General features: G+C 36.7%; 1 pseudogene; it reads right to left on the minus strand.

Annotated features, from left to right (window-relative positions):
* Positions 1-4,829: 4,829 nt before the first annotated feature.
* Positions 4,830-5,323, minus strand: LOC134758449 (myosin regulatory light chain 12B-like; annotated as a pseudogene).
* Positions 5,324-26,537: the final 21,214 nt, after the last annotated feature.

Consider the following 26,537-nt stretch of genomic DNA (forward strand, 5'->3'; position numbering starts at 1 on the left):
TTATTGACATTAATCATAATGGCATATACACATATAGGTCCATTTAAGTAATAAACCACTTTTTTTTAGATTCCTTCTTAGTAATTCTTCTCTTTTTCCTTTCTAGTAATACCAATAGTATTGCCATAAATATACATGTACATATCTCCTTGAACATGTGTAAGACAATCTTTAGGCAGCTTAAAGTGTAATTGCTCCTGGGTTGTATGTTATATTAATTTTCATCATTATTGGATGTGGTAAAATTACTCTGAATTAATGTATAAGCAATTTTTTAATATTTTTTCACATGATTTCCAAAACTTAATTTCACCAGTCTTATTAATTTCATCCAATGAAAAGAAATGTGAAATGGCATTGCATTTTTAATCTTTTTTCCATATATTTATCGACCAGTTATGGTTTTTTTTGTAAACTGCAATTATGATGCCCTTTGCTCATTTTTATGGTCCTTTGTCAGCCTGGGGTGCCTTTTGTATTTGTTTACAGTGATTCTGTTTTTCTTTTTTTTTAACTTTTATTTTAAGTTCAGGGGTACATGTGCACATTAGTTGCGTAGATAAACTTTTGTTGTGGGGGGGTTTTGTACAGATTATTTGATCATCCAGGTATTAAGCCTAGTACCCATTAGTTATTTTTCCTGATCCTCTGCCTCCTCCCACCCCCCAATAGGCCCTAGGGTGTGTTGTTCCCCTCTATGTGTCCATGTGTTCTCATCATTCAGCTCCCACTTATAAGTGAGAACGTGCAGTATTTGGTTTTCTGTTCCTGTGTTAGTTTGCTAAGTATAATGGCCTCTAGCTCCATCCATGTCCCTGCAAAGGACATGATCTAATTCTTTCTTAGGACTGCATAGTATTCCATGGTGTATATGTATGACATTTTTTTCAATCTGGTCTAACATTGATTCAAAGTCTCAGGATACAAAATTCACGTGCAAAAATCACCAGCATTCCTATACACCAACAACAATCAAGCTGAGAACCAAATGAGGAATTAATTCTCATTCACGGTTGCCACAAAAAGAATAAAATACCTGGGAATACAGCTAACCAGGGAGGTGAAAGATCTCTACAAGGAGAGCTACAAACCACTTCTCAAAGAAATCAGAGATGACAAACAAATGAAAAAACATTCCATGCTCAAGGATAGGAAGAATCAATATTGCAAAATGGCCATAGTGCCCAAAGCAATTTATAGATTTAATGCTATGCCTGTTAAACTATCATTGACCTTCACAGAACTAGAAGGAAAAACTATTTTAAAATTCATGTGGAACGAAAATAGAGCCTGAACAGCCAATGCAATCCTAAGCAAAAAGAACAAAGCTGGAGGCATCACGCTACGCAACTTCAAACTATACTACATTTCTACAGTAACCAAAACAGCATGGTACTGGTACAAAAACAGACACATAGACCAGTGGAATAGAATAGACAACCCAGAAATAAGATCGCACACCTGCAACTATCTGATATTCGACAAACCTGACAAAAACAAGCAAGGGGGGAAAGGATTCCCTATTCAATAAGTGGTGCTGGGATAACTGGTTCAATAAATGGTGCTGGGATAATTGGCTAGCCATATGCAGAAAATTGAAACTGGACCCCTTCCTTGTACCATATACAAAAATTAACTCAAGATGAAGTAAACTCTTAAATGTAAAATGAAAAACTATAAAAACTGTGGAAGATGACTTAGGCAATACCATTCAGGACACACGCACAGGCAAAGATTTCATGATGAAGGTGCCAAAAGCAATTGCAACAAAAGCAAAGATCCTGTTTTTCTTACCCAGAAGTTCATTAGTTAGCACAGGCTAAATTATGCTGCATTAACATCCTCCATATCTCAATGGCTTAATGCCACAAAGTGTTGTTGTTGTTTGTTTGTTTTTCCACTTAGAGTCTGTTGTGGGTTCAAATGGCTCTTCAGGATACTTGTCCTCTGCTCAATCACTCAGCAACCTAGGCTGGTTTGAATTTGTGGCTTTGCCATCTCAGCACAAATTCTACACAACAATTCCTGTGTCAGGGAGAGAGCTGGAAGTTCTTATAATGGCAGTTCCTTTCTTATGTCCAGAAGTGAGACAAATTACCTATACTGACACTTGATTGGCCAGAACTAGTCAGCTTAACTGCAAAGGATGGGAGAAATATCATCTTCCCATATGCCAAAAAGGAGCAAAGAGCCACATGGGGATGGATATTAGAAACTTACGATGTGAAGATTTGAATTTTAATGTGTATGTTTTATTCTTCCCAATAAACTTTAAAATTATTTTAAATTCTCTCTCCAAATATTTTTGGAATTTTGATTAATATTGCGATGCTATTTCAGAATCATTGATGATAATGAGGGAGGAAAACTGACATCTTCCAATATTTTAAGCTTTCTCATTCAGAAGCCTCATTTGTGTTTCCAAATATTTAAAATTTCATAGATATCTCCCAAGAAAGATCAATAGGTCTAATTATACTGAATCTACATGGCTCTAGTCTCTAGTTAATTCCTAGGCATGTTGTGGGTTTTTTGCTGCTATTGTAAATAAGATTTTGTTTCAATTGGTTATTTCTCATTTATAAAAAGACTATTAGATTGAGTGTCTTTATTTTGCATCTGACAACCTTAAGAACACCTTTAAAAATTTGATTGTTTTAATAAATTTCATAAGTTTTAAAATTTCCACATAATGTTAAAAACAATAATACTTTTGCTTTAACCTGGTTCTTGCTCATTTTTATGTTTTTCATATATATACCATTTTTCTATTTTAATAAGTTTCAAATAATAGTAATAATCATGTGTAGTAATATCTTGTTGCTATGAAGAGAAATACTTTAGAATCTTACAATTAAAAAGGACATTTATTATCAGTTTGAGTTCTTTACATGATTAAGCATAAGGATTATTAGGAATGGATGTTGGATTTTATCAAATGTCTTTTTAGTATCAGGATAGTCACATGATTTATCTATTTGGATCTATCAATTTAATGAATTACAATAGCAGGTTTTTCTACTAAACTACTTTTGCATTATGTAATAAAGCCAACGTTGTCATAATGTATTACAGTTTTAATTATGCTTATGGATTCAATTTGCTATTATTTAGGATTTTCCTATGTGAGTTTTTAGATAATAATTGGTCTATATTTTAGTTCTGTTTGTGCTATCTTAAATTTGCTATCAAGATTATGCTAGCTTTGTATAATGAAATGAGAAGTGTTACATCTTTTTTATTTGCACTGCAGTAGTTTAAGTAATATTTGGATTTTCTGCTAATTAAAGATTTGCAAAGATTCACTTATAACAATCTTAGACACAAGAATTGATTTGAATATATTTCTCAATTCCTTCTACATTGACTAGTTTTTTCATCTTTATGATACAGTGTCGATGGTCTTCATTTTTTTTTGGAAAACGGTGCATTTAATGGCAATTGTAAGAATATATAAGCATAGAATTATAGACACTAATAAACTGTTTGAAATATAGGCCTGCATAATGGTATGTTCCTTTCTATATTCCTACATTTGGGTGTTTGCATTCTCTTTATTAGTTCTTTTTTCTTGTGTTTCTAGTATAATTTGATGTTAGTTTTTATAAATTACTGAGCTGAATGCTTAATTTATTTTTATTTCTTACTTAATGGTAACATTAATTATAGTCCATATCTTATATGATTTGACATAAACTATTCCGTTTGTTATTGTTTTTGTATTCATTTTGTAAAATCAGCTTAAATTTCTTTTCTTAACCAGTTATTACTTTAAGAAGTCTTTCCTATTTTAAGATAATTCATTTTTTGTTTGAATATTTTGTCTTTATTTCAAATTTATTGCATTATGCATATACTCATTTGATTTTTTTTGTTTCAAAATGTTTTGAGGTTTCCTTATCTTGTTCTTGTATGTACTAATTTTACTACATGTTCTGGGGAAATTTGGAAGACTGTGTTCCACATTTGTAGGGTAAAGAGATTGCTATGTTTCTATTAAATTAAGTAACTATATTAATGATATAAGTCAGAGTTTCTGTGTTCTTTATTTTTTATCCATACTACAAGAGTATTAAAGGGTTCTGTCATGACAATTGCTTTGTCAGGTTCGCTTTAAGTGTATTTTAACTGCTTTATTGAGATATAATTCACATATCATACAATTAACCTATTTAAAGTGTGTTCACAGAGTTGTGTGACCATCAACACAATACTTTATAGAACATTTTCATCATTCCGAGAAGAAAGCTCCATATCCGTTAGCAATCACTCCCCGTTCACTTCTTCTTTCTTGAGACCTAGGCAATCATAAGCATATTTTCTGTGTCTATAAATTATTCTTTTCTAGACATTTAATATAAAAGAAAACATTCATTCATTATGTGATCTTTTGTCACTTAGCATAATGTTTTCAAGGTCTAATTTCATATGGAAAATGTATCAGTATATCACTCCTTTTTATTGCAAAACAATATTCCATTGTATGAATATACTCATTTTTATATTTAATATTTTACACATTTTAAAATTACATTTTTATTATATAAAAATATAACAACAATCCAGTAAAACCAGAAATACAGATATATTCTCTTGAGCTTTTGTATGTGTTGATTTTTATTAGTAATCTTTTTTTCAATACAATGTACAACTTCATCTCCATTTACAGTCTGATTATACAAGTGCTAAGTGGCAAAAAGATCTGGAATAAGTATATTTAAAAAGGCAAAGCTATAAAACTAAGTACATGCAACAGGGTCTATGATGATGGGGCAAAGTATCCAGGAAATAGCATAAGATACAATAATTTCGAGGTTTTAGCTGATGTTTCAATCATCTTTGTCTTTCACCCCATATTTAAGGCTACATGTGAACTCAATGTAATTAAAATTTCCTTTTTTGTCAGTAGGGCCTTCTCTGTACAGCTCATTCACTTCCCATTGTTGTCAGCAGTTCTCTCAAATAGCTTTCCTGAATGGTTCCTGTTGCTTCTTTATCAAAGCAGGCTAAAGCATTTCTGATGACATCTTCAGGATATGTGCTGTTTAACTTCTCACCAAACAGTAGGGCACTGGTGAAATTTATAAGCCCAGAACCTCACTCTTTACAGCAGCTTGGTATACATCAGTTTGATTCTGATGAAGAGAGAAGCAGGCATATCATGCACATCTTCCTTGCTGAAAGAATCTCTATTCTGATCAATAATGTCAAAGGCCTCTTTGAACTCCTGAATCTGTGCCTAGTCCAATGTGGCAAACACACTGAATATTATGTTTGGAGAGTGCTTCTTGGTGGCCTTGGGCTTTGTCCTTTTGCTCAACATGGTGGCTGTTTAATTCCACTGCCAGACACTAGAACCAGAGCTGCCCTACAAGATAACTATTCTCTTGATGAGCATTGGGCAGTAGCTTGACTGGTTGCACCCTGGCATTTCCTGCTTCCAGAGACAGACCAGAAGGCTTGGTAACACCAGTTTTTATTTGTTCACTTATCAGTTGATGGACATTTGAGTGTTTTCTCTTTTTAGCTATTAAGAATAATGCTGTTACAAACACTGGTATGCAAGTTCTTGTGTGAATATTAGTTCTTATTTATCTTGAGCATATACCTAGAAGTGGAATTGCCGAGTCACATGGTAACTGTTTAACTTTTTGAGGAACTGCCAAACTGTAGTCCCTAGTGGTTGCACCATTTCATATTACAACAGCATAAGGGTTCCAACTTCTCCACATCCATGCAAATGCTTGTTACTATCTTTTTTATTATAGTCATCCTAATGGGTGTGAAGTAGACTCTCATTGTGGTTATGATTTGTATTTTCCTAACTGCTAATGATAATGAGCATCTTCCCATGCGCTTATTGGCTATTTGCATATTTTCTTTGACAAAATATTCATTCATATATTTTGCCCAATTTTTGTTGAGGTTATTTGTCTTTTTATTTTTGAGTTGCAAGCATTCCGTGTATATTCTTGATACTAATCCTTCATCAGATATATTATTTGCAAATACTCTCATTCCATGGTTCGGTTGTCCTTTTACTTTCTTGATGATGGCCTTCAACGCACAAGAGTTTTTAATTTTGATGAAGTCCAATTTATTTATGCTTTTTAAAAATAATTGTGCTTTTGGTTTTCCATCTAAGAAGGCTAAGCATAACCCAAGGTCAAAGTCTGTTCCTATTTCCTTCAAAAAGTTTTATATTTTTAGCTCTTACATTTAGGTCTTTGATCCATTTGGAATTAATTTTTATGGTGTAAGGAAGAAATTCAACTCAATTCTTGTGCATGAGGACATCAGGTTGTCCTGGTACAATGTGTTGAAAAGACTATTCTTTCTCCATTGAATTATCTTGGCACTCTTGTCAAAAATCAATTGACCTCAAATGTATGGGAATTTCTTTTCTCAACGTTCAATTTCATTTTATTGATCTATATGTCAATTTGTGTGTTAATACTACACTCTCTAAATTGATATATTTTTGTAGTAAGTTTTGAAACTGTGAAATATGAATCTTCCTACTTTGTTCATTTTTTTAAGGATGTTTTATGTAATTGGGGTCCCTTGCAATGAACCTGGATTAGTATTGGCTTGTCCATTGATACAAAAAAAGGCTGCTGGGATTTTGATAAGGATTGTGCTGAATCTGTAGATCTGTTTGAGGGTTATTGTCATCTCTACAATATTAATACTTCCAATCCAGAAACATGAAATACTTTTCCATGTTTTAGTTCTTTTTTATGTTCTTAAAACAATGTTTTGTAGCTTTCAGAATATGTTTTGCACTTTTGTTAAATTTATTCCATAGTGTTTTGTGCTTTTTGTTTCCTTGTACATGCCTTAACATCCAGAATTTTTCATTCTATCCTTCATTTTCTTGATCTTAGAATGTTTTACCTATTAAGAAATATTGAGCTCCAGCTAAATAGTTGAAGGCATATTCTTTACTCTTCTTGTATTGCTAGGCTTTTCATATTTGCTGATGTACGTATTGGAATCCTTGTACTTCTGAAGTTTCCCTGATGCCAATGAATTCACTGCATTTTCATCAAAATGAGGTTGTTCTTGGTTCGAACTGGCTGAGGACATCAGGGTTCCATGAGATGTTAGTTTCTTGAAAGAAAAGCCCTTGAGTATTAGAAGCCTCATATTTAATTAACCATCAACAATTTTGGAGGAATTGGTTAAATTAAAAGTAGAACAGAGCAAAGGGTGGCATTTAATTCTTGGTTCTATTAGGACATTTAGAAAATTATTATTTTTATTCTACATTTTCCATTGATCCTTTCTGCATTATGTGCTATTTATATTCTATACAACCTTTTTATCTCTAGAATTAGTATTAAAGCTAGAGAATTTTCAGTGTCTATTCTCTCTGCTATTGCTGCAAGTTCAGAGTTTAGAGTGTCATAACTGATGGATTTGACCATGTGTATTTCTATCTATAAAGAAGGTAGGGGGTTTCTCTCTTCTTTCATACACTGTCTTTTTCAATTTTTTGCTGCTATAGCACAAATATTTGAGACTAGGTAGCTTGTAAAGAACAGAACTTATTTCCTCACAGTTCTGGAAGCTGGGAAATCTAAGATCTGGGCACTGGCAGGTTTGGTTGTCTGGTGAAGGCACTTCACATGGCAGAAGGCAGAAGAGCAAGCTACCTAATGCTGCATGAATCCTCATGTATAGGAACTTTAATCCCATTCATGAGAAAGGAGCTCTCAGGGCCTAATCGCCTCTTAAAGGCCCTACCTCTTACCACATTGGCAACACAGGAGTTTTGAAGAGGATGCTCATTCAAACCATAGCATATACATAGTACCAAAAAAAAAAAAAAAAAAAAACAAACCCTGTAGAATCTCTGTGTGGGCAAGCAGCAAGTCTGCTTATTCTCTGTTGTTTACATCTTTGTGTCTAAAGATAATGCCTGACAGAACTGGTGCTCAACATTGTCCAAGGTGTTTCTGTTTTGTGTTCTCTCTGACTTGAACTGAAGCAATAGGTATGGATGAAAGTAAAGTGTTTCAGGTTGGGTCCATCGTGAAAACACCTTCCTTCTGAAAACTGTTGACTTTCTCCTATCTTACTGTTTTATACTATTAAAAATCTCAGCCTGGCACGGTGGCTCACACCTGTAATCCCAGTACTGTGGGAGGCTGAGATGGGCGGATCACGAGGTCAGGAGATCGAGACCATCCTGGCGAACATGGTGAAACCCTGTCTTTACTAAAAATACAAACATTAGCTGGGTGTGGTGATGTGCACCTGTAATCCCAGCTACTCGGGAGGCTGAGGCAGGAGAATCACTTGAACCCAGGAGGCGGAGTTTGCAGTGAGCCCAGGTTGCACCGCTGCACTCCGGCCTGTGCAACAGAGTGAGACTCTGTCTCAAAAAACAAACAAACAAACAAACAAACAAAACAAAAACTCACATGTCCACAGCACCAGAGGGGTTTTTCCATTTAACCATTTCATTCTTTCTGTGTGAGGGCCAATATTTCTATACACATTATTTTAGTCTAAGTTTTGGTATAACAATATAAAACAATATTGATTTCTTTCTAAAAATAAAAAATGCATAAAATCCCATGACTCTATCATAACTTCCATTTTTGAGTATTCTCTTTCAGTTTTCCATATGTTTCTATATTCCCCCAGTGGCAATCATCCTGAATATATTACTTTGTATGCTCTTCCGTTTAACATAACATTGTGACATTTATTCTTGCTTGTGCTTGGCATGTATAATTTTCTGTCTTAAGAATCTTCAGTATTATATCAAAATCGACACGCTTTTGAGCATCATAAGAAGTGTAAATTATGTTTTCCTAATAAATAAAATGTTCAGAGTATATATTTGGAAAATATCACAAACGTAGTATGCAAGTTGACTACTTCTCCAACTCAAGTTCCTGACATCAAGTCCTGAGCTTACTATATTATACCACATAGTATCTTTTCTAAGGCTTTGGGACACCTGTCTGCCAAATGCTACTGTATTAGTTGAGCCCCTTTCATTTTGTGAGAGTTGTGCTACTTTATTTGCACAAAGCGAGAATATGGAAGCTTCTCCGTTCTAGTGCTTAGTCATTCCGGTAATGCTCTTGATGTCCTTTCAGGTGTGTTTGTTTTGCTTTCTACTTCACATCTTGAGTTTCCAGGCAAGTTGGGTTGATTAACCATCACTGAATATGGATCAGTTTTTCATTGGTGGTCCCTAAACTGGGAAACTCTCCCTAGTCCAACCAATTTTGAAAAAGACACCAATATGATTTAGCTTGAAGCATAAGATTTGGCTCGCCACAGGGTACTTTCTGAGTATTCATTTCTCAGCAAGATTTTTTTGAGGCTTCTTGTCCATGCCTTTCACCCCCAGCTTCCAGGTCACACAGTTCCCTTCTTTGTGATTACAGACCTCCAATGACGCTCTTTACTAGCACTACAACTTTCTTGTGCATAATGGCAACATGCTCTTTCCTTTCTCAATAGGATGGCAACTTGAAGTCACATCTAGTTAGCGCATGCAGAGGTAATTTCCTGACCCTCCTTAAAAAAAACTGTTGTCGTCTGCAAACAGGGACAATTTGACTTCCTCTTTTCCTAATTGAATACCCTTTATTTCCTTCTCCTGCCTAATTGCCCTGGCCAGAACTTCCAACACTATGTTGAATAGGAGTGGTGAGAGAGGGCATCCCTGTCTTGTGCCAGTTTTCAAAGGGAATGCTTCCAGTTTTTGCCCATTCAGTATGATATTGGCTGTGGGTTTGTCATAGATAGCTCTTATTATTTTGAGATACGTCCCATCAATACCTCATTTATTGAGAGTTTTTAGCATGAAGGGTTGTTGAATTTTGTCAAAGGCCTTTTCTGCATCTATTGAGATAATCATGTGGTTTTTGTCTTTGGTTCTGTTTACATGCTGGATTACATGTATTGATTTGCATGTATTGAACCAGCCTTGCATCCCAGGGATGAAGCCCACTTGATCATGGTGGATAAGCTTTTTGATGTGCTGCTGGATTCGATTTGCCAGTATTTTATTGAGGATTTTTGCATCAATGTTCATCAAGGATATTGGTCTAAAATTCTCTTTTTTTGGTTGTGTCTCTGCCCGGCTTTCGTATCAGGATGATGCTGGCCTCATAAAATGAGTTAGGGAGGATTCCCTCTTTTTCTATTGATTGGAATAGTTTGAGAAGGAATGGTACCAGTTCCTCCTTGTACCTCTGGTAGAATTCGGCTGTGAATCCATCTGGTCCTGGACTTTTTTTGGTTGGTAAGCTATTGATTATTGCCACAATTTCAGATCCTGTTGTTGGTCTATTCAGAGATTCAACTTCTTCCTGTTTTAGTCTTAGGAGGATGTATGTGTCGAGGAATTTATCCATTTCTTCTAGATTTTCTAGTTTATTTGCATAGAGGCGTTTGTAGTATTCTCTGATGGTAGTTTGTATTTCTGTGGGATCGGTGGTCATGATTGTATATATAGAAAACCCCATTGTCTCAGCCCAAAATCTCCTTAAGATGATAAGCAACTTCAGCAAAGTCTCAGGATACAAAATCAATGTACAAAAATCACAGGTATTCTTATACACCAATAACAGACAAACAGAGAGCCAAATCATCAGTGAACTCCCATTCACAATTGCTTCAAAGAGAATACAATACTTAGGAATCCAACTTACAGGGGACATGAAGGACCTCTTCAAGGAGAACTACAAACCACTGCTCAATGAAATAAAAGAGGATACAAACAAATGGAAGAACATTCCATGCTCATGGGTAGGAAGAATCAATATAGTGAAAATGGCCATACTACCCAAGGTAATTTATAGATTCAATGCCATACCCATCAAGCTACCAATGACTTTCTTCACAGAATTGGAAAAAACTACTTTAAATAAAGTTCATGTGGAACCAAAAAAGAGCCCACATCGACAAGTCAATCCTAAGCCAAAAGAACAAAGCTGGAGGCATCACACTACCTGACTTCAAACTATACTACAAGGCTACAGTAACCAAAACAGCATGGTACTGGTACCAAAACAGAGATATAGATCAATGGAACAGAACAGAGCCCTCAGAAATAATGCCGCATATCTACAACTATTTGATCTTTGACAAACCAGAGAAAAACAAGCAATGGAGAAAGGATTCCCTATTTAATAAATGGTGCTGGGAAAACTGGCTAGCCATATGGAGAAAGCTGAAACTGGATCCCTTCCTTACACCTTACACAAAAATTAATTCAAGATGGATTAAAGACTTAAATGTTAGACCTAAAACCATAAACACCTAGAAGAAAACCTAGGCATTACCATTCAGGACATAGGCATGGGCAAGGACTTCATGTCTAAAACACCAAAAGCAATGGCAACAAAAGCCAAAATTGACAAATGGGATCTAATTAAACTAAAGAGCTTCTGCACAGCAAAAGAAACTACCATCAGAGTGAACAGGCAACCTACAAAATGGGAGAAAATTTTTGCAACCTACTCATCTGACAAAGGGCTAATATCCAGAATCTACAATGAACTCCAACAAATTTACAAGAAAAAAACAAACAACCCAATCAAAAAGTGGGCAAAGGACATGAACAGACACTTCTCAAAAGAAGACATTTATGCAGCCAAAAAACACATGAAAAAATGCTCACCATCACTGGCCATCAGAGAAATGCAAATCAAAACCACAATGAGATACCATCTCACACCAGTTAGAATGGCAATCATTAAAAAGTCAGGAAACAACAGGTGCTGGAGAGGATGTGGAGAAATAGGAACACTTTTACACTGTTGGTGGGACTGTAAACTAGTTCAACTATTGTGGAAGTCAGTGTGGCGATTTCTCAGGGATGTAGAACTAGAAATACCGTTTGACCCAGCCATCCCATTACTGGGTATATACCCAAAGGACTGCAAATCATGCTGCTATAAAGACACATGCACACGTATGTTTACTGCGGCACTATTCACAATAGCAAAGACTTGGAACCAACCCAAATGTCCAACAATGATAGACTGGATTAAGAAAATGTGGCACATATACACCATGGAATACTATGTAGCCATAAAAAATGATGAGTTCATGTCCTTTGTAGGGACATGGATGAAATTGGAAATCATCATTCTCAGTAAACTATCGCAAGGACAAAAAACCAAACACCGCATGTTCTCACTCATAGATGGGAATTGAACAGTGAGAACACATGGACACAGGAAGGGGAACATCACACTCTGGGGACTGTTGTGGGGTGGGGAGATGGGGGAGGGATAGCACCGGGAGATATACCTAATGCTAAATGACGAGTTAATGGATGCAGCACACCAGCATGGCACATGTATACATATGTAACTAACCTGCACATTGTGCACATGTACCCTAAAGCTTAAAGTATAACAATAATAAAAAAAGTAAAAAAAACTGTTGTCCAATCTCATTGCTCGTATTATCTCCTGATTGTGTCATAATTCCATCTTAATATTGCGTCTTTCAGGATAAGATGGCAAACTGTCACTAGTGCAAAAATTAAGCTAACCAAAACAATTGAAATTAAAATCCCTTTATAGAAAAGGAGACTATTAAAAATGACACAAGAAGGTCAGAGTGTACCTCAGATTCAGATATTCTGATAGTGTATGAGAAAAGGAAATTTAATACATAACCCTCATTTCTGTAAGGATAACCAGAATAGTTCCTGGTACAAAGTAGATATTTAATAAATATACTGAACAAATTAATGAATGAACAGCTGGTAGGTCTGGCCTTCCTCCTTGTTCATTGATTCGTTGATGCCTTTAGCGATCACTTCTAGTCGATAAGGTTCTTTTCTCACTGGATGATCCCAACCTTCTTTCCTGAGAGAGATGAGCCCTAGGTAGTCTTCTATTTATTTTGCTATTGCTGCAGTTTTACATGGAGTCCCCTGGGTTCTTACAGTACTATTCCAGCTCCATGGTACCTCAAAACTCTACTTTCCCTTAAGAATTAAAGCCAATTCCATTATAGTAAAACCATTATCTTGTCACAATCTGGATTCCTTATTAGCATTCTTTCTTAGCACTAAAGCCTCAAAAGAAGCAAGGTTTAGAGCAATGGGTCTGAGGGACAATATATTTTAAGGTGAGTCATTAAATACACTTCTAATTAGGTATGCCTGCACATTCTCTAGTAGCTGCTTGCCTGACCTACACCTCTCATCCCACGTAGCTCCCCTTTGGAGTTTCTACCATATTTCCTGTGGCTATGAGACTTCATTCCTGATCCTTGACATAAAATGCAATCAGGTATACAAATGAGCTAAGATCATAAAATGACTTAATTAACAGCACTTGGATTCATCATTATATCCCTACCCCTTGCTGCAAATTGGAAGGAAAGGAGTGGAGTTGGACAGCAAATCCTCTTCTTCAATAACAACTAATTGAAAATATATGCCCTGATCCTTCAGTGGCTTATTCATTCTTTCTATAGAAAGGGGGAATATAAGATGATGGTGATTTGTTTTTGTTTGTTATTATTATATGCTTACCTTTACATAAATTCTCTTGTCAGCAGTTTTGCTTTATTCATTTTTGTCTGGTCACCATGGGTCCTAATTTCTTTTCTCAGGGATTGGAATCTCTATTTCTCCTCCTATCATCCCTCTCTCCAGTCCATAGTAATTAGTCAATAACTACAGGCTTCTGTCAAGGCTGTCAGGCTAATCTGGCCATGTTCCAAGCAGGCAATATCATCTACCAATAAGCAGATGGAATGAAATAACTGAACTTCAGACTTAGGCCACTAGAAGTCTGTGTCCCAGGACTGCTTTATTTCGGCTCCTTTTGTAACTGTCTTAAATAAGCTGATCGGGGTTTTGAAATGGCATCAAAGTTAGAACTGAGGGATGTTATATAGAAAACAGCCATATGGACTTTGTAAATGTATGTCTTATAGGCCTTGTATTGAGGCCTCGGTTTGTTATATTACATAGTTTCTTCTACGTGAGGATTCAAAATAAATTTCCTTCATGTCTGAAGCTAAGAAAGGCTGGACTTCCTCTTAGTAATATTGTGAATCTAGTAATTAATTATATTTTCATTTTTGCCCCAGGAAATGAGATCTAAGTATACCACATTCCATGAAATTGTACAAGACATTATAATTTTTTGCATCAATCCTGTCCTTGACTTATTTGTTTGCCTTCATTGCTTTTTCACACCAATTTTCTGACTTATTTTAAAATTTTGTATGGTTTCATCGCTTACTTTTCTGTAAGCTGCCTCAGATTCCTCCTCTTTTTTTGAATAAGGTAGATATGGATCTATAAACAAATGGTTATGTAATTAAGCAAAAATTTTGATATTCAATATTTGGTTCAATTAGTTTAAAATACTTTTATTGAAATAATATTGAATTTAGAACAGATTATAAAACTCCTAATATTATCTGAGCTCTTACAAAACATTAAAATTACATTGTTTTAAAATGTATATCCTGTTAATTCAAAACTTTTTAAATCATTTGTTTCTGAATTAATTTTTTTCCAAGCCATGATATTTTATAATTACTCTAACTTTTTATCATTGGATTATCATCGAATTTTTTATGCACTTGGGGGCAATCTGGAAATACACAGATGAGATTTTGTTTGTTGTTTAGGTTTTTTATTTTTATATTTAGGACTTTGTACATCCATATTTTCTGTGCCTTGAGATTGAAACCTCTTCAAGGTCAGGGTCTGTAATGACTTCATTCTTTACCATTCCTCAATAATAAAGTGCCTTGACTATTTACTAGTTCTGTGACCTTGAGCAAATGGCATTGCCTCTCTTGGGCCTCAGTTCCCTCACTGGTAAAATGTAGATAGTTACATTATCCTCTTCATAGGGTTGTTGTTGATTTAAAAGGTTAATCACATCAAGCATTTGTAGCTAATGCTTTGGGTATATTAGTAATGGTAACAGGAGCAACTTTAAGTAATAAACCCCCAAATCTTGGTTGTTTTATGATATAGAAATTTATTTCTTACTCCATAATGTAACCAGTGATGAGGGAGGGTAGGCTCTGCTCTATACAGTAATTCAGGGACCAGAGTTATGGAATATTTGCCGTTTTCAATATGTAACTTTCAAGTTTCCACTGGTTTGTGTGCATATATTATATGCATATTCACACACATTTATTTAAGGTGATGGTAGTGGTGTGTATTCATATGTATAAGGGTTAATGGAGAATATAATGATAGATTTTAATGGTCCAGGCCTGGAAGGGACATACATGATTTCTGCCCATATTCTGTTGGACAGGTCACATGGTCTTACTTATGTCAGAGTGTGACTGGGAAATGTAGCATCTATATGGGTAGCTTCTTCCCAAAAATAACTCTTCCTTACAACAGCACAACATGATTCTTTGGTGGACAACTTGATGTCAATGCCTCACAGATGCATAAGAAATGAATAAATACTGAGTGTTTTTTGTATATTTTTACATAGCACTTAATACACTGAATCAAACTTACAGTTTACTTTGGCTTTCCAATGAGGCTAGGAATTCTCTGAAGTCGATAGAGCTTATTCTTCACAGAGTCCCTGATTGTTGGCAGAATTGCTGAACAATGTAAGTTCTTTTTTTATTTTTTATTTAATTTTATTTATTTTTATTTTTTATTTTTTATTATACTTAAATTTTAGGGTACATGTGCACAACGTGCAGGTTAGTTACGTATGTATACATGTGCCATGTTGGTGTGCTGCACCCAGCAACTCATCATTTAACATTAGGTATATCTCCAAATGCTATCCCTGCCCCCTCCCCCCACCCCACAACAGGCCCCGGTGTGTGATGTTCCCCTTCCTGTGTCCATGTGTTCTCATTGTTCAATTCCCACCTATGAGTGAGAACATGTGGTGTTTGGTTTTCTGTCCTTGTGATAGTTTGCTGAGAATGATGGTTTCCAGCTTCATCCATGTCCCTACAAAAGACATGAATTCATCATTTTTTATGGCTGCATAGTATTCCATGGTGTATATGTGCCAAATTTTCTTAATCCAGTTTATCATTGTTGGACATTTGGGTTGGTTCCAAGTCTTTGCTATTGTGAATAGTGTCGCAATAAACATACGTGTGCGTGTGTCTTTATAGCAGCATGATTTATAATCCTTTGGGTATATACCCAGTAATGGGATGGCTGGGTCAAATGGTATTTCTAGTTCTAGGTCCCTGAGGAATCGCCACACTGACTTCCACAATGGTTGAACTAGTTAACAGTCCCACCAACAGTGTAAAAGTGTTCTTATTTCTCCACATCCTGTCCAGCACCTGTTATTTTCTGACTTTTTAATGATTGCCATTCTAACTGGTGTGAGATGGTATCTCATTGTGGTTTTGATTTGCATTTCTCTGATGGCCAGTGATGAGCATTTTTTCCTGTGTCTTTTGGCTGCATAAATGTCTTCTTTTGAGAATTGTCTGTTCATATACTTCTCCCACTTTTTGATGGGGTTGTTTGTTTTTTCTTGTAAATTTGTTGGAGTTCATTGTAGATTCTGGATATTAGCCCTTTGTCAGATGAGTAGATTGCAAAAATTTTCTCCCATTCTGTAGGTTGCCTGTTCACTCTGATGGTAGTTTCTTTTGCTGTGCAGAAGCTCTTTAGTTTAATTAGATCCCATTTGTCAATTTTGCCTTTTGTTCCATTGCTTTTGGTGTTTTAGATATGAAGTCCTTGCCCATCCCTATGTCCTGAATGGTAATGCCTAGGTTTTCTTCTAGGGTTTTTATGGTTTTAGGTCTAACATTTAAGTCTTTAATCCATCTTGAATTAATTTTTGTATAAGGTGTAAGGAAGTGATCCAGTTTCAGCTTTCTCCATATGGCTAGCCAGTTTTCCCAGCACCATTTATTAAATAGGGAATCCTTTCCCCATTTCTTGTTTTTGTCAGGTTTGTCAAAGATCAGAGGGTTGTACATATGCGGCATTATTTCTGAGGGCTCCATTCTGAACAATGTAAGTTCTTAACAAATTCCTGGTGAATGGATGTCTATAGATGGCATACATTTAAGGAATAAATGACTATCTGATCTGATGTTGGATATACTCTTACAATCACCATTAGTATTAACTGAAAATTGCAGGCAGGTCTTTTACAGATGGAATTTTAAAGTTCCTAAAAAGTTAACTATTCTCCTTGCTTAGCCCCATGAGCACCAACAATCTAAAGAAAAATAAAGCTGTGGGTTTGTAGAATAATAGACACTGCCATAGCAGTATGACAATGTAGTTGGCCCCTCCAAAACATTGATTAATGTTGCTACTGACTTTCCATTTCTCCAGACCCTTTTGAAGACACTCAATACAGCTGGATGTCTGTTGCAATTTATCAATAATTTTCTAATCTAAAATCAATATCCAGAGTTATGAGAATCTGCTTAGAATGACTAAACTTTCCACCAGTGCTCTGGTGGGTGTTAATGCCTGCTTTTCCAATGAGATTACATTCAAGCTAATAAGGATGGAATATTGAACAGAAGCCATGTTTCTTCACCATTTGTTCCTTGGTACTTTTATTAAAATCATAGAAGAGAATAGGACTCCAGTAAAAGGTAACAGAATTGGTGATCTATTCTCTGCAATCCCTGAGCCTTGTATCTGCACCTCTCATGAAATGCAATGCCTTCTCTTTTGAAAGGGAGGTCAAGGCTGCCGAAGGAAAAGTAGCAAGGACTGTTTTGTCATTCTTCCTCTGGAGCTTTCATATCTCCTTCCTCTTGTTCTTCTGAGGCTGAGCCAAAAGGAGGGTCCTAAATTGTAGGAGAAAAGTATTTTTATTTAGTTGTTTGTATTCCTCTTGTGGTTGGATGCGTATTGTCTTATGTCAAGCATAAAGTTTTGGCTTTTCTGTGGAGTGTATTGGTGGATCCTCCAAAATGCTCTTGTGTAGACACCTGTCATGCATAGTTCCCTGGTATAGATGCATTCTCCAACTGACCTCCTGACACCCGCAATCAGTTTCTGTCTGTTGCAGAATCCTCTGTAACTTCTCACAGCTTGCTTGTCATATTTCAGCATGGTGTCATCTTTGAAGTAAGCCTATTAAGACAACTCAAACATGGCTACTTGGCCCTTGGGACCCTCATACATTCTTATGGTGCCAAATCGTGGACAAGTAGCTTGCCCAAGTTAAAATCCCCTTCTCCTTAAAGTCTAGACAAAGGACAATCCAGCCAGCTTTCCCCCTTCAGACTTCCACAGTAACTAGTCTGTGTGTTCATCTGTGCCCTGAAACTCCTGGGAACACATATCAGACTCTTCCAATATCTTTCTCCCTAGTTTTATTCTGGTCTTGTAGCAGCATGTGGCAGGCCTATAAATTTTTATTGCTCAAAGAACATTAAACCAGTGTTAACATGACTTCTTTTCTGGTGTCAAGCCAATCTTTTAAGTTCTCTTTCTCTTAGCATGATAGAGGGGAGGCACTACCCTTCCAACTCTCTTTCTGAGTGGGTGGGAGGAGAAAGAAAAAAAATTCTTCACTTGTTCGAAAATTCTCCTACCAACTCTATTCAATAACCATTTGAATTTCTAGTCTTACATAGACCAGAAGCAGAAGGTGATGATGGTGGCGAGTTTTGGGGTGGGGGGGATTTCAGTCATTGAATTGGAACTTCTATCCTCTAGTGTAGCATGGATTTATCTTGCAATTCTTTTAAAAATGTTTATTTCCAGTAAGTATCTGCTGAAAATTTTTTTACAATTACCAAAGATCAAAGTATTGCATGGTCTTTAATTATTCTTGCCAATACCGAATTTATCTTTGTAATTTTCTTGACTCTCTTTATTATATTCTTATTTTGTGTGTTTTATGCTTTGCTGTGTGTTTGGATCCTTCTATTGTTTTGATGAGTCATATCTTGTAAGTCTGTGTTTGGATTTAACTTTCTCTCCATAACCCAACAAATATGTATCACGAAAATCTGTTGTCTTGCCATTAACAACATGTCTCTGATTCTGAGAAAAAGAGGAACTTGTATGATCATGTGTGTTTTAACTAGGTTTTCCTGTATTTGTAAAGTAGGTTTGTTGCCTCCTGAGTTAGAATGGCATCTATTACTACTTGTCTTCCCTGAATCAGTTAGTTCATCATTAATTTCCTAGTCCAGAATAATTACTGCGTCATTCATGATGGTGCCCAGAGAGATAGTCACAGAGACAGAAAAAGAATCTAGGGGTGTGTTTTATTGTTTTTACCTGTTTTATTCTTCAGCCAAAATTCTGAAAAGATAAGAGCAAATATTTCATTCAGTAGTGTGTTACTCAAACAGGGAACATAATGGTATATTTTCTTTTCTGTAAAGCATGAAAGAAAATCTTAAGTGACTGACCTAGGACTTGATGTATATTATCATGAACATAACAGTTGACAACCACAAAGCTGAGTAAGACGTAGATGCTGGGAAGTGGGCTCAGTACACGGATGATTCTTTTTTGTACCAGCCCAACAGCACACACATTCCAGTTTTCTCTTTAGCAAAACTGCAAATGACCACACATCTTTAACCCTCAGAGTGACTTCTAAATATTCAAAAATCCCCCAATGTTAAATATGCCCACAGTCTGCTATACATAAGTAACACAGCCATTTCAAGGACAAAATACAATGTTTTTTTTTTTCTGATCTTGATATCATAAATATATTTTCTATCTGACTAAAATCTTTCTGAGGACTGGTATTGTGCCTTACTTTTATCTCTATCCTTTTCCATCGTCTCAGTGTGGTTGAGCGTAAGATCTCTAAAGTGTTGTCAACTTAAATTTAGTTTTGGAGCCTATCGGGAATCCTGAGTCATTTTTACTTTCTAGGGCAAGTAGCCAGTGGTTTGATCCCTTTGTTAGGGTTTTCTCTTCTTTATAGAAAAATTCCTCAAAAAAAGTTGTCTGCATTAGCTATTTCCAATTCCTCTACTTACAGGCTTTTTTGAACCTACACTAACTGGTGTTTTGTTTTCTCTTGCATTGAAAGAGTCTTAACCACAGTCCTTGATGATCTCCATGATACCAAATCCAGAAGTTCATTATAATTCCTCATCACATTAGGTCTATCAATATTAGAAGAGCTGACTCTTCTCTTCTTGAAGCTCTGTCTTCACTTTGCTGCCTCTCTTAGTTTTTCTTCCATTTCACTTATCACTCTATTTTTTTTTTCTGCTTATTCTTCCTCATCTCTTAAAGCCCAGACTTCAGATATCTTTTTTGGTTCTACACTTACTCCCTAGGTTATCTTCCCCAGTTTCAGGGTTTTAAAAGCCATCTTAACTCTGACAACTCCTAAATTTATATCTACAACTCACGACTTTTCTTCCCAAACCCTTCTCATATATCCAACTGCCTACTCAACACATCCCCCTTAGATGTAAAGTTGTTATCTCAGGCTGAATATGGCCAAAACATAACTCTTAATTCCTAAGCTCCCAAATCTGCTCCTCCCACAGTCATCCTATCTCAATGATTGGAAGTTTCATCCTACTAGTTGCCTGGGCCAAGAAACATAGAGTCATCTTGAGTTTCCTTTCTCTCTTGTACTCCATATTCAATCTGTTAATCTTTTCAGCAGTATCTTCAAAATGTATCCTGGTTTCAGTTACTTGTCATGACCTCTCTACTACCAATTTTACCTAAAATGATATTGTCATTTACTTGTGTTATTATAATAACCTCCTAATTTCCCCTGCCCCTCCCTCCCAACTTGACAAGAGTAGGCATTCAATTAATATGGAGTAATTGAATTCATATTCCATTTGAATGGGCACTTTTGTTAAAGGAATGAATGCGTGGTTGCCTATTATTGCCTGTTTGCTGTTGGAGGTCATGTCAGTCAGGCTCATTCTCAGGATTTGAGATGGCTTTGTGTCTTCTTCAATCAACACACATGTGCTTGTGTACACACACACACACACACACACACAATCTTCACTTCCATCTCCTCTTAATAGACTTTAAAGACTGCCGGTGTTACTCCAGTAAGGCAGTGAAAGTCCCTTCAGGTACAGAAAGGTGGGCTCCACCTCAGACTAAGGGGCTGAGTTGGCCAAGACATTCTAAGGTTACAGAAGTGGGAGCATTTTTTTTTCTTTCCTAAAGACTAAGATTCTTTCACAGTAGACGCTGGAGTAAGAGATTACCAGTGGGTAGGGTCTGGCAATACTGCCAATCTAGGTGGGATTCTAATCAGATATATTTGGCTTTTGGCTTCTGGTAGCAGAAATGGCTTCAAATTGAATGGTCACTGCTAGACATTTTCTTTCTAAAAAGGATCTAAATCAATATTTCTGCTGGCTTGGTTTGTTTCTCCTGCACGCTGATTCATTCTGTTATTTCTCACCACAGGTCTGAGACTTGACTATTATCACAACCCTGCTTTTCTCATTGCCCTACTTTCATGCCACGTGGACTTGATCTGCCTTTGGCTATTAGGTTCATCAAAATTTTCAGTTTTCAATAATAACTTTGAGTTCTCTGTGCCAGGTGCCCCAAGGCCTTTAGATCTCAGCCAAATCATAAAAATGAAGAAAAGCAACTTTCCCACTTTCACTAATAGGAGAACAAACTTCAGATCACACTCCCAGAAGATTTGGCCTTTCATCAAAGTCCCTTGTTTGGGGTGACTGGGTCTGAGAATTAATCAACGGATATTTGGCTCACACAGAAGAATTTGGAATTGCCAGTACCTAACTACAGCCCTGCTTTTATTATTCAGATAATAATTATTGTAGCTGCAATTAAAATCACTTACTTTGTGCTGGGTGATATATTCTTTACATTTAGCCCTCACAAAGACCTTATGAGAGATGCACTATTTTTTATCCCTTGAAGACATGAGGCTTAGAAAGTTTGAATAACTTGTCTAAAGTCACAGAAGAAGCAAATTGCAGAATACATACTCGTTCACAAATGCTCTTCTAATGCACTTGCCTATTCTTTCAACAGCTGCACAATAGTATCTCCCTTAGAACAAGGAGTCATAGTCATGGGGCTGGACATGTTACTTTGCCCTCTTTCTCTTATGCCCAACCTTTCTGAATCCTCTGAATTGTATTCACATCTGTTCTGGAAGAATAAGGTGGCAGAGCAGATTCAATCTACCTTTGTTGCCCAGATTGAGAAAATAAACCAGGCTCTTAAATGATTTCCTAATGTTTTCTATCTGATAGGAACTTAGGGAAGTTACAAACTCATGTATGTCACTGAACACACCATTGGATGAGGATATTTTCTATCCCTGCAGATTCTGGAAAATGGAGCCAGAAACCTTTTGGAGGAAGGAGCCACATTTGATCATCCATCTCTGGAGTTATTCTGTCCCAAGTGATTCATTTTCTTGTTACTTATTAAAAGTAGCTTTGACTCAATTGCTAATACCTAAATTAGATTTTTGGCATATCAAATTCCCTGTTTTTCAGTAAACAGTTTTAATTCCACCTCTGCGTTTTTTTTTTTTTTTTAGCTACATCAATAAGTCCCAAACCTATATAAATAACTCTTGATTGTCTGAAAGTGAAAATACTTCATGAATAAGACTGGGGGAAAACAAGGAACCCCAAAGTCATTTAAACCTATAATTGGATAATTCATACGGTCAGCAGTCCCTTATACATTCCACAATAAATTAAGATGATTATACCTGACACCCAGATAGCATCAATTTTCACTTTAAATTAAAGAGAAGACACTTCGATAGATCTTTTCTCTGGCCAGTAAGAGGTCTTCAGAGGCTCCAGAAGCTCATTAATATATTGAGCTTTGAAGTTTTTTATTTGGCAGAATTTCTATGTTGACTCAGTATCAAGTGACCTAATGCTCAGATTTCTTGTCAGCTAGTTATCTCCATGGGTTAGAAAATGCTGCTAGCAAAGCCATTTATTCTCTGTGGGTTAGAGAAAGTTGCTCTTCCAAACTATTGGTTAGACCCTTAACCCCAGCTTATAAATGTTTGTGGTGTTTCACAAGGTGGGAACCAGGAACAATCAAACCATTGCATTTATAGTGTCTTCTGGGCTTTGCTAAGCTTGATGTAATCACCAAAGGGAAATAAACAGTGCCACTTTCCTCCTACCCGTAAGAATCTTGTCTTGCTCCGTCAAATCCACACCATCTTTTAAAGGAGAAAAGAGGGGGCTGTTTTTGTTATACTCAAGGACATCAACATTCTGAATGGCATAGGCAGGTCATATTATCTCATATCAAGGGCCATCTTACTAGTTGTTTCTGTGAATGGGAGACCCCATAATAATTGAGCAAGCATGGGTAAAGAAAAAAACTGGTTGGGACTCTTGGTTTCTACCATCATGTGATTGAATTTCAGGTCCATATGTTGTCTACTTAACATCTCCACTTAGTTAACTAAGAGAAGTCTCATATTTAGCATGTCTAAAACAAAACTTAGGCTGAGCATGGTGGCTCATGCCTGTAATCCCAGCACTTTGAGAGGATGAGGTGAGAGGATCTCTTGAACCCAGGAATTTGAGACATGCCTAGACAACATAGCAAGAACCCGTCACTACAAAAAATAAAAAAAATTAGCTGGGCATGGTGGCACATGCCTGTTGTCTCAGGTACTCAGGAGACTGAGGTGGGAAGATCACTTGAGCCCTGGAGGTGGAGGCTACAGTAAGCCCTAATCATACCACTGCACTCCGGCCTGGGTGAGAGAATGAGGAGACTCTGTCTAAATAAATATATAAATAAATAAATAAGATAAAAACATAAAACAAAACTTCCAGGCTTCTGCTTTCCCAGAGGATTGAATGGTGCCCATCCCAAATATTTCTATCTGGAACCTGTGAAAGTGACTTTATTTGGAAAAAGAGACTTTGCAGATGTAACAAAGGATTTTGATATGAGATCATCCTGGATTATCCAGGCGAGCCATGAATCCAATGACAAATGTCCTTATGAGAGACAGAGGAGAAGAAACACAGTAAACATTAGAGTTATGCAAGAAATGCCTGGAGCCACTGGAGGCTGGAAGACGCAAGGAAGGAGGTTTCCTTAGAGCCTTGATAGTGAGTGTGGTCCTGCTGACCCTTTGACTTCAGACTTCTGGCCTCCAGAACTTTTAGAAAATGATTAACTTTTTAATTAAGTGCATTACATTGACTGTTGCCTCCACTAAAATGTAAGCCCCACAAGAGCAGGGAATTTTCCTCCTATTTTTATTACTGCTGTATCCCAAGCTCATAGAAGAGTGATTAGCTTTTTTTTTTTTTTTTTTTTTTCTGTAAAGGCCCAGAGAGTACATACTTTATTTGCTTTGCAGACCGTATGATTTCTGTTGTAGTTATTCAACTTTGTCAATGTAGTGTGAAACAACCATAGTATGGTTGTGACTGTGTTCCAATAAAACTGTATTTGCTCCACTTTATTTGCAAAAACAGATGTTTGATAGGATTTTGCCTGTGAGGTGTAGTTTATAGCCAATCTGTGTCCTAGAACAATAGCACCTAATATTGGTTGAATGAATCAACAAATTGTACATTAAATATACAAAAGAGGGTAGATTACCAATCTTTTTGGAACTTCATTTTCTTTAGCTTCAAAATCAGGATATTAATTTTATGCTCATTTAGATGTTATAAGATTTAAATGAGAAAACCTCCTAGCTGAGTGTCACATGCATGTAATACACAGTAGAGCTGTCCTCCTCCTTCCACCTAAAGTGAGGCGGAATAGGTAGATCATGTTATTTAAACAGAATATTTATTCAACCTCAGTGCACAGTATTTTATTATACACAATATCTTAATGTTAACCATTTTCTATGCATTACTTAGGAGCATCCTCACAGAAGCCCTGTGATGTAGCTAGAGTAGGGACCAACATATGCATAGAGTTTGTGTGATCTCAAAGTCACTCAGCTGAAACAAGGCAGTATGAGAATTCTAGTGTGAGCTGAATTCTAGTGTGTTCCTGCTCTCATGACTCAATCATTAAAGAGGGATTATTTTTCGTCTAAAATGTAAAGTATTTCTGTTTTATTCCAGCATCACAGTCCTCCTATCCCCTGCCCCAAACCTAACAGTTATATTGAACAAAGACAGAGGAGTCTTGTACCCTGGCACCTGCAAGACACCAGGGTTTTATTTGTTGAGTTGCAAGTAATAAGTACTTATTGTATTATTTGCTGAGTAGATGCCACAGTGGACTATATCTCTTAGATTTTTCCCCCATTCTCCAGTGCAGATTCTGGGCTACCAGAAATGAAGGGGAATAAACAGCAGAAGGAAAGCACCTCATAACATGCAGAAGGGGCAGTAAGATGTGGCAGGAGTGAAGATTTTGATTTAAATACAGGGCTCCAGCCAGCATGAGTTAGAGGACGTTGCTCCTATGAAACCCTGTTTCCCACTTCCATTTTGCTGCCCAACAAATCCAAGTATCAAATATCAATGCCTTGGTATTAAGGATGTGTTTCCAATTTGTTATGGGGATTTCTGGGAAATCAGCTTGTCAATATGGGGCAAGATATATCATCATGATGCTTGATACCCCATAACTGGTAAGACTTCTCAAAAGAATGAGTCACTGACTCTCCCCCATCCCTTGTTTATGCTCCTTCTTGGTAAAGAGAAAGCAAACACGTCACCTTCCCTCTTAGTTTTACTCGACGCCTGTTCAGAAAACTTGATTAAGGAAAGCTGAATATTTCTATTTCTTTTTCTTTTTTTCTTTTTTTGAGTTGGAGTCTTGCTCTGTCCCCCAGGCTGGAGTGCAGTGGTGCCATCTCGGCTCACTGCAAGCTCCGCCTCCCAGGTTCAGCCATTCTCCTGCCTCAGCCTCCTGAGTAGCTGGGACTACAGGTGCCCGCCACCACGCCTGGCTAATTTTTTTGTATTTTTAGTAGAGACGTGGTTTCACCGCGTTAGCCAGGATGGTCTCGATCTCCTGACCTCGTGATCTGCCCGTCTCGGCCTCCCAAAGTGCTGGGATTACAGGCATGAGCCACCGTGCCCAGCCTCTATTTCTTGAGTGTAATTTCTGTCATCCCCATTCTTACCTTCTTTTTATTTTCAACTAAAATAAATGTAATATTTGTAATCACAGTGGAGAGTCCCATCATAATTCATGGATCATTGGTCAAAATAGCCTTGTTAATTTTCTGTGTCACATAAGACTTGGGGACTATTAATCTCAGGGTTATTGACACTAGGATGCAGTAGCTTTTTAAGGTATTAATGCAGTTTGAATGAGCCTTTGTGTACTAATTTGGATTTTGTAAATAGAATTAGGGAGGGGAAGAAAAAGATTAAAGGGGCACTGTGACTTAAAGGCCATGTTAGCCAAGAGCTACTTTGGTAATAAGATCATTTGAACATACTTTGGTAATATGCAGGCACCAGAAATGTTTGAAGAGTGGGATGAAGGGAAAAGATAACATTGGAAATGGCAGAGGGATTCTTTTCTTCTGTATTTCAGCTCTGCCAACAAGGCAACGGGGGAAGAGAAGGGCTGAATGAACACAAAATTTCTGTTGCTGCACAAAACAGGATCAAAGAAAAGA

This window comes from Gorilla gorilla, chromosome 4, assembly GCF_029281585.2.
Source record: "Gorilla gorilla gorilla isolate KB3781 chromosome 4, NHGRI_mGorGor1-v2.1_pri, whole genome shotgun sequence".
In the NCBI taxonomy this organism is placed as follows: Eukaryota; Metazoa; Chordata; class Mammalia; order Primates; family Hominidae; genus Gorilla; species Gorilla gorilla.